The 12143-nt window shown below is 43.3% G+C and overlaps 1 pseudogene; it reads left to right on the top strand.

The window, feature by feature from the left end:
* The first annotated feature begins 3243 nt into the window (after nt 1-3243).
* Nucleotides 3244-3773, top strand: LOC103673219 (annotated as a pseudogene).
* The last annotated feature ends 8370 nt before the right edge of the window (nt 3774-12143 follow it).

The raw sequence follows: 12143 nt of genomic DNA, 5'->3' as shown, positions 1-12143 counted from the left end.
GCCATGGACAATATTTACAACAAAATTAGGTGATGAGGCAATCCCCCAAAAACCAAATACTAACAGGTCTGGACAAAGCATCTACAGTTGAAGATCTGTGTGGCAGCAGCATCAGTGATGAGAGAGAGCAGGGAAGATGTGGTTCTGAAGATGCTGAGTATGGGGGAAATCACAAAATCATCAGTAGGTGTTCACTGGAGGGCTCAGCAAGTCAATCTGAATATAACAGCTGAAACAAGGAGAGGGTTCTACAAACCCAATACATGGTTAAGTGCAATGGGACCATATTGCAATAAGGTTTGATGGTGTTGGAGTGGTTTGGGCCCTATGCACTCTCAAAATGAATAAACTCCCTTCTCATATAAAGCCTTGCACTCAGGAACATCTTAGCAGAAGGACTGGGGCAAGGGAAGAAGAACCAGATAAATTGGTGGGGCGGGGAGGGACGACAAAGGAGGTAGCTCTCAAAATGTTGGGAGATTTTTGTTTATTCCTTTGCAAGAACAACAGAAGAGAGAGCTCTAGGGCCTGTAAACTAGAGAGGCTGTCCTGGCATACCCTTTGCTCCTTAAATTATAGAAACATCAGTTTCACTTAGAAAATAAGCAACAGAAAAGCACTGTGGTGAATGATGTGGAAAACGGAGGAGGAAGAAAAATTATTAAATTTCTTTACTACCAACAGCCCATTGACAAGTCCTTGAAACAAGCAGAGTGACATTCCTCTAGGGACTCAACTGTCTCAATGTTGATACTTTGCTAAAGGCAAAAGGCAATCTTAGCCTGATCCCCAGGATCTTGTAAGTCTACTTTAACATATAAAAATTCCTTTGGAAACTTCCTTTATCTCTACCCCCCAAGATACATGCTGGCAAACATCCCCCAAGCATATGACTCACCGATATACATGTGAAGGGTCTCATGACTGAGTTTTTACTAAACAGCAAGAAGTGACCTTTCCTAACAATAGCTAGCCCCCTCAGAATCCTGGAAACCTTGTTTCCAAAATACCTGGGAGGCTTACACTATTCCTAACCCCCTCCCAACTTGAAAGTATATAATGAGCCACTCCTCATGACCCCAGTGCAGCGTCTCCTGCCCATGGGTCCTGTCCCTGTGCTTTAATAAAACTACCTTTTTGCACCAAAGACATCTCAAGAATTCTTTCTTGGCCCTCGGCTTCAAACATTAATGTCTTTCCTACATCAGTGAAAACCCATAAAAAAGTTAATTCAAGAGAAAAAAACGTAGAATGAAATTCCTACACACAAAGAAAGCATGCTAGGAAGAAATGCTTACAAAATATTTCAAATATTCCAAAACAGGGGCACCTGGGTGGCTCAGTCAGTTAAGTGTCTGCCTTTGGCTCAGGTCATGATCCCAGGGTCCAGGGATCTAGCCCACACATTGGCTCCCTGCTCAGAGGGAAGTCTGCTTCTCCCTCTCCTTCTGCTCATTCTCTCTCGCTATCTCTGTCACTTTCTCTGTCTCTCTCTCTCTCAAATAAATGAATAAAATCTTAAAAACAACAAACAAACAAATATCCCAAAACAAGTGAAAGGAAATTAAGAAAATGATAGATGCTGTGAAAGCACAACATACCTCAGAATTAGGAAAATAAACTTGGAAATAAGGTGATTGGAGGAAAAGAAGTTTGGGGAAAAAACAGGCAACAGAATTTAGAAAATAACCACAAATAAAAGAAAAAAAGTGACGGGAGACACATTGACATGCAAATTGGGAGAAATACAAGGGACAGAGGAAGATGTTAAATGACACTATGGGATATGGTCAACAAAATCAGGGCTGTGGGAAACTCTATAGGACAAATAATTCAGTTTCTTTAACAATGACAACAAAACATTTGGAGAAGAAAGAAAGAAGAAAAGAAAAGAAAAGAAAAGAAAAGAAAAGAAAAGAAAAGAAAAGAAAAGAAAAGAAAGAAAGAAAGAAAGAAAGAAAGAAAGAAGGAAAGAAAGAAAAGAAAGAGAGAACCTATAGGTGAAAGAGACTGGTAAGTTATTTCAAGGAATTCCACAAGAGGGACATTTTTTTTGGATGCTGATTCAAACTATCTGTTAAAAAATTATGAAACAACTAGGAAAATAAGATTTAATAATATGAATTAGTGTGTTTTTTAGGTATGATAAAATACTCTGACTATGGTTTTTTAAAATAATGATTATCTATTAGAAGTATATACTGAAATGTTTACAAAGAAAGGTACTTCATGTCTGGGCTCATGCAGAATTATCCAGGAACAAGGGGAGTGAGTGAAGGTATACATGAAGCAAACGTATCCTGTATTGATAGGTGCTGAAGCTGGTTGAAGAGAACTTCATAGATCTTTGTATTACACTCTATTTTTTTTTTAAAGATTTTGTTTATTTGTCTGAGAGACAGAGAAAGAGAGAGCACAAGCAGGGGTGAGGGGCAGAGGGAGAGGGAGAAGCATACTCACCGCTGAGCAGGGAGCCTGACATGGGACTTGATCCCAGGATCCCGAGATCATGACCCGAGCCAAAGGCAGATGCTTAACTGACTGAGCCACCCGGGCATTCCTATACTCTCTATTTTTATATACATGAGTATTACCATAATACAAAGTTTAGTGAACAAATGATACAGCCTTAGAGCCTGACACACACCAGTCAGGAATACCCACGGTTCTGTCCTGAGGGCTGTGCTACCTGTAGAGGGTTTCAATAGGTACAAACACACTTTATAACCTGTTCCCTCAGACCTTCTTCCAGTTCAAGTTTTGCAGTGTATCTGTCCTTAAATTGACGTGGAGGTGTGACTCCGTTACTTACTAGAATGTAAAGCCTACAAGGGCAAGGATTTTGACAATTTTATTACTGTTGTAACCCCAAGACTTAGAATACTACTCAATACATAGTAGGTCTTCAGTAAATATTTGCTGGTTAATTGCATGAATCACTATGCCTAATTCCAATACATAATTCCAGGTTCTACCTACCACTTCTGTATCTTTTCCTGGACAAAGGAGGGAGGACCTAAGCTTCGGTTAACTCCTAAATTGACCTCCAAAGCGCAAGATGAACAATGTCTGGCCTTTGTAACCATGGAAGCCTTTGGGCAGCTGCTGACCTGCTGAAGGTGCCATGGAGTGCAAAGGACTGAGGACCACGCATGGCGGTTGCTTTCATTTTGCAGGGTATCTAGTATCCAGTATTCAGCCAATGGGCATTACTTAAAATGTAGTATTACGTATGTGGTGGGAATGATCAGGCTTGATCAGGCTTCACCCTGTCTGACAGAACTCATTCTCACCAACGATAGTCTTGTGGAACTGGGTGATCTGGACCCTTTGGCATCTCTCAAATCACTGACTTACCTAAATATTCTAAGAAATCCTGTAACAAATAAGAAGCATTACAGACTGTATGTAATTTATAAAGTTCCGCAAGTCAGAGTATTGGATTTACAGAAGGTGAAACTAAAGGAGCGTCAGGAAGCAGAGAAAATGTTCAAGGGCAAGCAGGGTGCCCAACTGGCAAAGGATATTGCCAGGAGAAGCAAAACTTTCAACCCAGGTGCTGGTTTGCCAACTGACAAAAAGAAAGGTGGGCATCTCCAGGGGATGTAGAAGCAATCAAGAATGCTATAGCAAATGCGTCCATCCTGGTTGAAGTGGAGCAGCCGAAGGGCTTGCTACAGTCTGGTCAGATACCTGGCTGGGAACGCAGATCAGGCCCCACTGATGATGGTGAAGAGGAGATGGAAGAAGACATGGTCCCAAATGGGTCCTGAGGAGTATGGCCTGAGTCCCTGCAGGATGTATAATGCCCCTCCTTGGGACAAGCCCTGCTTCTTGAACTTGGAATAATAGCCTTGTTTGGGTCAGCAAAGTGGAGCTCATAAGCATTGTTGAAATGCTTAAGACTGCTGCTCGTAATTTTGTAATATTACTAATTTTGAAATCTAAAAGCCAGTTTTCTATAAATAGTAAAAACACAACGACATTCAAAAAAATGAATAAAATGAAGGAACGAATAAAATGTAAATTTTATATATTATTTGTTTACATTGACATTTGGTTTATTTCATCAGTGAGGTTATTTAAAAATTAAGTGTAATGCCTCTATCTTTTCAGTTGAGAAACTGTAGGTTGTGGTAGAAACCATGAAAATTTTCAAAATAGAAAGACCCAAGTTCTAGTCCTGGCCTTCTAAAAGTTACCTATTCACATTGTCCATTAATTATTTTGGGCTTCAATTTTCTTAACAATAGAATAAAGTTAATAATATATCTCTACAGACCTATATCCCTCCTGACAAAAAAGATCTTACCAACATTTTAGAAAATTGAATCCAATAATAAATAAAAAAGGTAACACATCATAAACAAATGGGGAGTATTCCAGGAATATAAGGTTAGTTTAAGTTTTGAAAAGAAAGTGATATAATTCTTCATATTAACAGATTAAAAAGAAAAAAATACAATTATTTTAAGCGATGTAGAAAAGACATTTGATAAAATACAACATACATTCTTGATGGAAACTCTCAGCATACTAGGAATAGAAGTTTCTCAAACTGACAAATGGAATTTACAAAAAAATAACAGCTAAACATATATTTAATGCTGAGAGAGTAAATACTTTCTCTCTAGAGTTGCCTGGGTGGCTCATTTGGTTAAGCATCTGCCTTCAGCTCAGGTCATGATCCCAGGGTCCATGGATCAAGCCCTGCATGGGGATCCCTGCTCATCAGGGAGCTTGCTTCTCCCTCTCCCTCTGGCTGCCTCTCCCCCTGCTTGTGCTCTCTCTCTGTCCTCTGTCAAATAATTAAAATCTTAAAAAAAATACTTTCTCTCTAAAATCAGGAAACAGGCAAGAATGTCTATTTTCACCACTCTTATTTAACATTATACTGGAGATTTTGCCCAGAGCAATAAGGCAAGAAAAAAATAAAAAGCATTCATACTGGAAATAGATAAATAAATCATGTTCTTAGGGATGACATGGTCATCTACATACAAAATCCTAAGGAATCTACAAAACGGCTACTGGAACTAACAAGTGAATTTGTCGAGGTTATAATATAGAAAGTCAGTATGCAAAAATCAACTGCATTTCTATGTATTAGCAACAAATATTTGGATAAGAATATCATCTACAATGTCATCAAAAAAAGTAAATGGGGATAAATCTGACAAAATATGTGTAAGACTTGTACACTGAAAACTACAAAAATTGCTGAGCAAAATTAAAGAAGTCCAAAATAAGTGGAGATATACCATATTCATGGATCAGAAGAATTAAAATTATTAAGATATAAATTTTCCTCAAATTTATCTATAGATTCCACACAATCCCAACCAAAATCTCAGCAGTTTTTTTAAAAATAAAAATTGACAAGCTGATCCCCCCCCCTCTCCCCCTCCCCCCTCTCTCATTTTGAGCTTTCTGGCCACCAAAGTATAAAGAGAATATATGACAATTTACATACTGGTCATTACCAGAGGCAAACAGACCAACTCATCAGGGGAAGCAAGTTTTCCTCATATAAAAATTTTTTTTTATCTAATTAAGAGATTATCTTTCAAAGGTAACCCTGACATCTAATTTAGTGGCATCTCTTTAACAATGACCTTGTTAAATATTGGATAGATGGATGGATGGATGGATGGATGGATGGATGGATACAAAATGAAACCCTTCTATATAGGTTATATGACTCCTTACAAAAATTCCTGTTTTGGGAGGAAGCTATAGACTCTCCAGAAAAAATGAATATATACACATAAGTTTACATATATTTTAAGGGGCTTCAAAGAACCCTTGAAGCTCATTCACAGACTACCTAGGGGGCTAATGGGTCTCCATTGAACATGTGGCTTTTCATCAATATTGTAGGAAGCAAGATAGTGTAGCAGATAAAATACTTTCTAAGGCAGCAGATGGACCTGTTTGAATCCACTCACTGACTGTCATGAAAAATTAAAGTATATAACTTTTGTGAGCTTTAGTTTCTACATCTATAAAATGTGGAATAAAATCCTACCTCATAAACCTGTAGGAAAAATTAAATAGCATCATATATATCTACCATCTGGCATAGCACTTGGCACATACTAAGCACCCTAATAAATTAATACCAAAAATAACTGCCATCTACCTAGTACCTCTACATGCCAGCTTGTTAATTCCATTTAATCTTTGTCTCAATCCTGTGAATTTGATCACATCTTTACTCCAGATTTCTTTTCCTTTTTTTTTTTTAAGATTTACTTATTTATTTTGGAGAGTGAGAGAGAGAGCGAGTGTGAACAGGGGGGAAGTGCAGAGGGAGAGGGAGAATCTCAAGTAGACTCCATGCTAAGCATGGAGCCTGACATGGGCTTGATCTCACAATGCTAAGATCATGACCTGAGCCAAAATCAAGAGTGGGACGCTTCACCGATTGAACCACCCAGATACAGCCTTACTCCAGTTTTATAGATAAAGCTGAATCAGAGAGGTTCAGAAACTTGCCCAAGTTCACACGGTTAGTAAGTCATAGAGGCAGAACATTAGCTTTACCAGGAACAGGGATGGTATCAGGTCATGAGGATTTCTCAAGCCCAGTGCCTCCACTTGTCTTCTCCTGGGTCACACCCTTGACCCCACAAAGGGCATGGAAGAAGAAGAGCATCACATGGGCCAGAAAAATTCAATACCAACTGTCAGACCTCTATTTACTGACTTACAACCAGGGAGTGGCTGACATATTGAGAGAAGCCAACTCATCTTGCGTCCTCATCAACTATCCTTGCTTTAATGGAAAGGCTGCCAGTCTGGCTGAACATGGGGAAAGCTGCAGGTACCTCTGTCTTCCCTGCTAACTGAGGCTCAGTTGTGTTCAGGTATCCATTTTTGGCTTGTTGCTTTAATTGGCTACTCTGACACCTGACTGCTCTCTCTCCCAGCTCATCTGAACTCCTGACACCACTTAGTGACTCAAGCAGTGAAGTGTGAGGATTCATTCAGTCACACAACATGAAGTCCTTGGGCAGAGTGGACTGCAGGCTTGGTTCATTAGTGCTCTGGTTTCTCCTTCTCAGGTTTTCTATGGACTCAGTCCTCTGCTGTGAGCTGGCTTCATCCTTGGGCTATTAGCAGGATGGCTGGTATAGTTCCAGATCCGAGAACATACTTCTGAAGACCAGGAGCTGCCTCGTAGAGTTGGGTCTTTTAAAGAATGAGAAAATCTTCTTCAGTGGTTCCCCCCTGACCATTGGCCATACCTGGAGCACATGAATAACATCAACATGCAAGGGAAATGGGGTCGCCATGATTGGCTTACATGATTCCGAATTTACTGCCAGCAGAGTAGCCTGTCACCTTCCCTAGGGGATGGACACCTGAACAAAACTGAGCCTCAGTTAGCAGGGAAGACAGAGGGAGTGGAGTTGGGATAACCAACCCACAACCTCTGTCACACCGACCCTGCAGCTTCTATAGCGTCTGCCCGGCAAATATGTATTGAGCACACTCTTCTGTCACGTGAACAGATAGACTTGCTGACACACGGTGAAAATCGGCCCTCTAAAAAGATCAGACACACTCTGGGACTCAAGTTAGAGACACCTGAGGCTTAGTAAATGCCATGTTCTGCTCAGCATGTGTGCTGCATTTAGCCACAATCACTAGACAGGCAGCATGGACTACCCCTCATCTTTCAGCTGTACTGTGGGCGTGACCAGTTCCCCTTAGACAGAGTGACATCAATTATCTGTGCAGAATTTACTGTATTTTTTCTTCTGGTCTATTTTTGTTTGATTATAGAGGGACATCAGTGCTTCTTCTACTACAGTTTCCCACAATATGCTCTAGATTCTCCAAATATTAGTAGGCATATGACTCGTGGACACACACATTTGGGAAATGCTGGGTTAAACAGCATCAAATGGGCTGCTTTCTTGCAGGACTTCTCAGAGCCTTTGGTCATTTTGCTGCTACTGAGCGTTGGGAATCACAAGAAGAGAAAGGAGAAAGCAATATTTTCCACTGTGTTTCTCAGGAGGAGCCTTGCCTGTGGCTGATGTTCTGTAAAACATGCTGGAAAGAGCTCTTTAGCAGTCTCTGTGCGCATGCAGTTGTGTCTTTGGAGAAGGAATTGCTAATGTGCGGTCACATGGCCTCAGCTCACGGAACCGTAGCAGGGAGCAGAAGTGCCAGGTGAGAGGTCAGCTCTGTCTACATCTGAGGGATGGGGATACAGGTGAGTGGCCTGAGCCCCTGCCGGGTGAAGGGCAGGCCAGCTGCAATTCCCAAGTATCAATGAATTGCCCCTTCCAGAGCTCGTCCCAGAAAGTGCTGTATATGCAGAAGGGAGCCCTTTACGAAATCACTTGGGCACTGGGTGAGACCCTGAGTACGTTTAGATGATGGATAAATGGTCTTCCAGTCCGGGCCAGGCCTATGAACTGGAGAGCCCTCACCACATGAGATTTGTGGTCACCACCATCATCGTCATCATTTGTCATCAGCAACGATGACTTGAGTGCTCATCATGGCCACATCCAGGACCCCGTGCAAATTTCATGACTCCAGGGAGTAGGCGGCCTTGCTGGCAATGGAGCTCAGGGGGGTCTAGGTCCTGACCCTCACAATTAACACCTATGTTCTACCCCAGTGCTTATGCCACCACTGACCTGCTTGAGACCATGGAGGAGAGGACAGGTGCACCATCTATCCCCCCCCCCCAACCTCTGCTCTCCCCACAGGCTCAGAGCAGCCTCTCTTGGAAACAGAGGGATGTTCTGGTGCCCAAGTCTCTGGCACTGACCCCAGCCAGGGTTTATGAAGGTGGGAATGGTGGTGATACGGTGAGATCTTGTCCTACTCCAATCTGTGCACTTCCTCATGGGGCTCTGGTTCCACACCTGGGGGAGCGCAGTGGAGCCTCAGATGCATACTTCCTGAGGATGCTGCACCCTCGTGTGTTGTTACAACCCCCTCAAGTACAAGGCAAGCTGATGGTCAGCCTCTGCATCCCCATGAGAGAAGAACTCACCTGCTGCATGAAGTAACTCTCACTATACTATATTGCATTAATACTGACTACCATCCATCATTCTTTCCTCCTCGTTCTGGTAATAACCCCTTGATAGGGAGGGGGATGAAGGGCAACACTGCTCCCCAATCTCAGTCCATTTGGGTCCAGTGGGGCTGGATACCTGCCCACTCCTCCCAGGGGTGGATGGATGATCCCCAGTGACCAGTCTAAAACAAGCATGTGTCCTGATCTGGCCAGCAGGAGTCAGCCCTGGGATGCTTTGGAAGCGAAGATTCTCTTTCTCCTTGGGGCAGCTGGGCTGGTGAGATGGGAGCCTGGAGCTGGCCAAAAAGCAACATGAAGGCAGAGACAAGAAATAAGACTCCCAGAATCCCAGCCCTAACAGGAGGGCACCAGGGTCCAGCCATGCCTGGAAGGACAGCTAAGCTGTCCTATTGTGTGCCCGCAAATCCTGCCTTTTGCTTCAGTTGCTTTGATTGGGAATCAGTCATTTACTAAAAAAAGGAATTTTGATGTTGTGCACTTTTGAGTTCCTTGAGCTCCATGAGGACAGGGACCATGGAGCCTGTTTGCCTGCCATGATACCCCTGGCAACTAGCTCAGTGCATGGCACTTAGTGGGTGCTGCACATTATTTCTTTAGTGCTTGAATAAACCACAAAAAGCCCCGTTTGGGGCGCCTGGGTGGCGCAGTTGTTAAGCGTCTGCCTTCGGCTCAGGGCGTGATCCCGGAGTTCTGGGATCGAGCCCTGCATCAGGCTCTTCCGCTCAGAGCTTGCTTCTTCCTCTCCCACTCCCCCTGCTTGTGTCCCCCCCTCCCTCTCTCACTGGCTGTCTCTCTCTGTCAAATAAATAAATAAAATCTTAAAAAAAAGAGAGAGAGAAAGAAAAAGCCCCATTTGCATATGAGGAAACTGAGATGGCTGAGCTGGCATTTGAACCCAGGGCTTCTGGACTCCAGAGCCATGCTCCCAAATCTCATGTAATCCCACCTCACAGCTGTGCTTGCTGCATGGTTAAGCCATAGTCATAGAGCTGGCTCACATGCCTTAAGCTCACTGCCCTGAGCCCAGGGAAGAGCTCACCCAGGGCATTTTCACAGCTGGCCTGAAGTGGCTGGGATGACAACCCAGCCCTGGGACTCTGTGGGGCTATCGCCTTCACTCTTCCAGTCCACTGTGTACATTTGTGTCTTTCTGTCTCAGACATGCATCTGAATCCTGGTTCCACTATCCAGTAGCTATGTCACTTTCTTAACGACTCTGTGACTCAGTTTCCTCATCTGTGTAACAGAGATGATACTACCATATAGGCATGTTCATTCACTCACTCAAGAAGCATTTAATGGTCCAGAAAGTATGATTCTAAGCCAGGGAAGGAGAGAGTGAATGTCTGCAGCACGTACAGTCCCCTTGGGTGAGTTTGATACATCCCGGGCTGAGGACCAACGCAGGAAAGATTCTGGTGTGATGTGGTGAGCCAGAAAAAGGTCTGCTAGAATATTAGTTCTCAGTCTTTCAAGCACAGCCAAATCAACCCAGAGCTTGTTAAAATGAAAGGTTTCCAGGACTCATACCAGGGGCTCTGATTCGGTCCATCTGGGGTAGGTTCCAGGAACCTCCGTTTTTTCACAAGTCCCTCATACAGCTCCTGATACAGGTGACTGGTCCATACACCAGTCTAAGAAACATGGCTCTGAATAATAAAGCCTAGATGAGAGGCCTGTTCAACAAAGACGGGGAGAGACAGCACCATTTTGCTTGGTACATCTGAGATAAATGACCTGGGTCATCTGAGATTGTATCTCCAACCATCTCCCTCTGTGGTGGCTGGTAGTGGGGAATTCTATTACGTACAGCACTCCCGGGAAGGACACCTGTGCCAGTGAGGTGACTGTGAGCTAGACCTCAAGGGACAGGGTGAGGGGAGAGCTCCATTGGGGAAGGAGAGGAAGTGGTTCCCTGGCACACAGTCTCTGAGGAGAAAGCTCCCCTTGTTTTTGCTCTCACACGTAGATAAGAAACACTTGAACGTAAGACTGATGGAGGGTGATGGAGAAGCCATCCAGGAGAGCTGCCATGTGGGGGTGTGGAAGCTGGTGTCCAAAGATGGCTCCCAATGAACCACGCCTCCCAGGAGTCACGCCCTTGTGTGGGCCCTGCTCACACTGAGTCTCCAGCACAACAAGGAGGACGTGACATAATGTAACCAGTGAGGCCGAGCCTTAAGGGATCTGCAGCTTCAATGTTCGCCTCTTGGGATGCTTCTTCTTGAACCAAGCTGCCATGATGTGAGGAAGCCGAAGCAGCTACATGAACGTGGCCATGGACGTGGCCCAGCAGGCCCAGCTAAGCAACCATGTTGGACCTTCCAGACATCCCAGCATCTCAGCCAGCACCAAGTTAAGCAGAAGTGCCTGGTGAGCCCACGAAATCATGCAAATGATTTTGCATGCACTGTTATTGTCTGAAGTCGCTAAGTCTTGGGGTAGTTCGTCCACCACGCAGCCTTGGATAACTGAAGTAGACTTTCCCACAGAACTTACAGGTAACGTCTGATTTCAGGGCCTGAGCAAAACCAGGACGATCATCCATTCTGTTCCCATGCTCAGAGCTGTATGCAAGACCACACAATTTCCAGAAAGAGCGGTTTCTCTCCTGCATAGAGCTATGTTATTGCTTACAAGGAAAACAAAAACAAAACCAAAAACAAACAAACAAACAAAAGAAACACTGCAGCTTTTCCTACCAACTTGCCAAATAATCATACAAAATTGAAAGCTAGTGGGAATTAGGGCGTTTCGATCCAGGCTTGTGTTCACACATACTTACCTTACCACTAAGGATTAAAAAAAAAAAAAAAAAAAAAAATATATATATATATATATATATATAAAATTGCTCCGATTTTAACAACCATAAAATATGATCCGAGCTGTGTATCGAGCTGTCCAGTGATTTCAGGGAGTGAAGAAAACTCTATGGAAGGCATATGTGTGTAGCGCTCAGCAGAAAGACATAATTACTATCTTCGGGTTGCCTGGTTCCCGATCCTTATAATGAGTAAGATATTTAGAGTCCGAACTGTTTATGTGACATTTCAATAAGTAATGCAGAGAT

Source organism: Ursus maritimus, unplaced genomic scaffold (assembly GCF_017311325.1).
Source record: "Ursus maritimus isolate PB19 unplaced genomic scaffold, ASM1731132v1 scaffold_4, whole genome shotgun sequence".
Classification (NCBI taxonomy): domain Eukaryota; kingdom Metazoa; phylum Chordata; class Mammalia; order Carnivora; family Ursidae; genus Ursus; species Ursus maritimus.
Note: the sequence above shows the minus strand (reverse complement) of the source record. Positions and strands in the feature narration are given on the sequence as shown.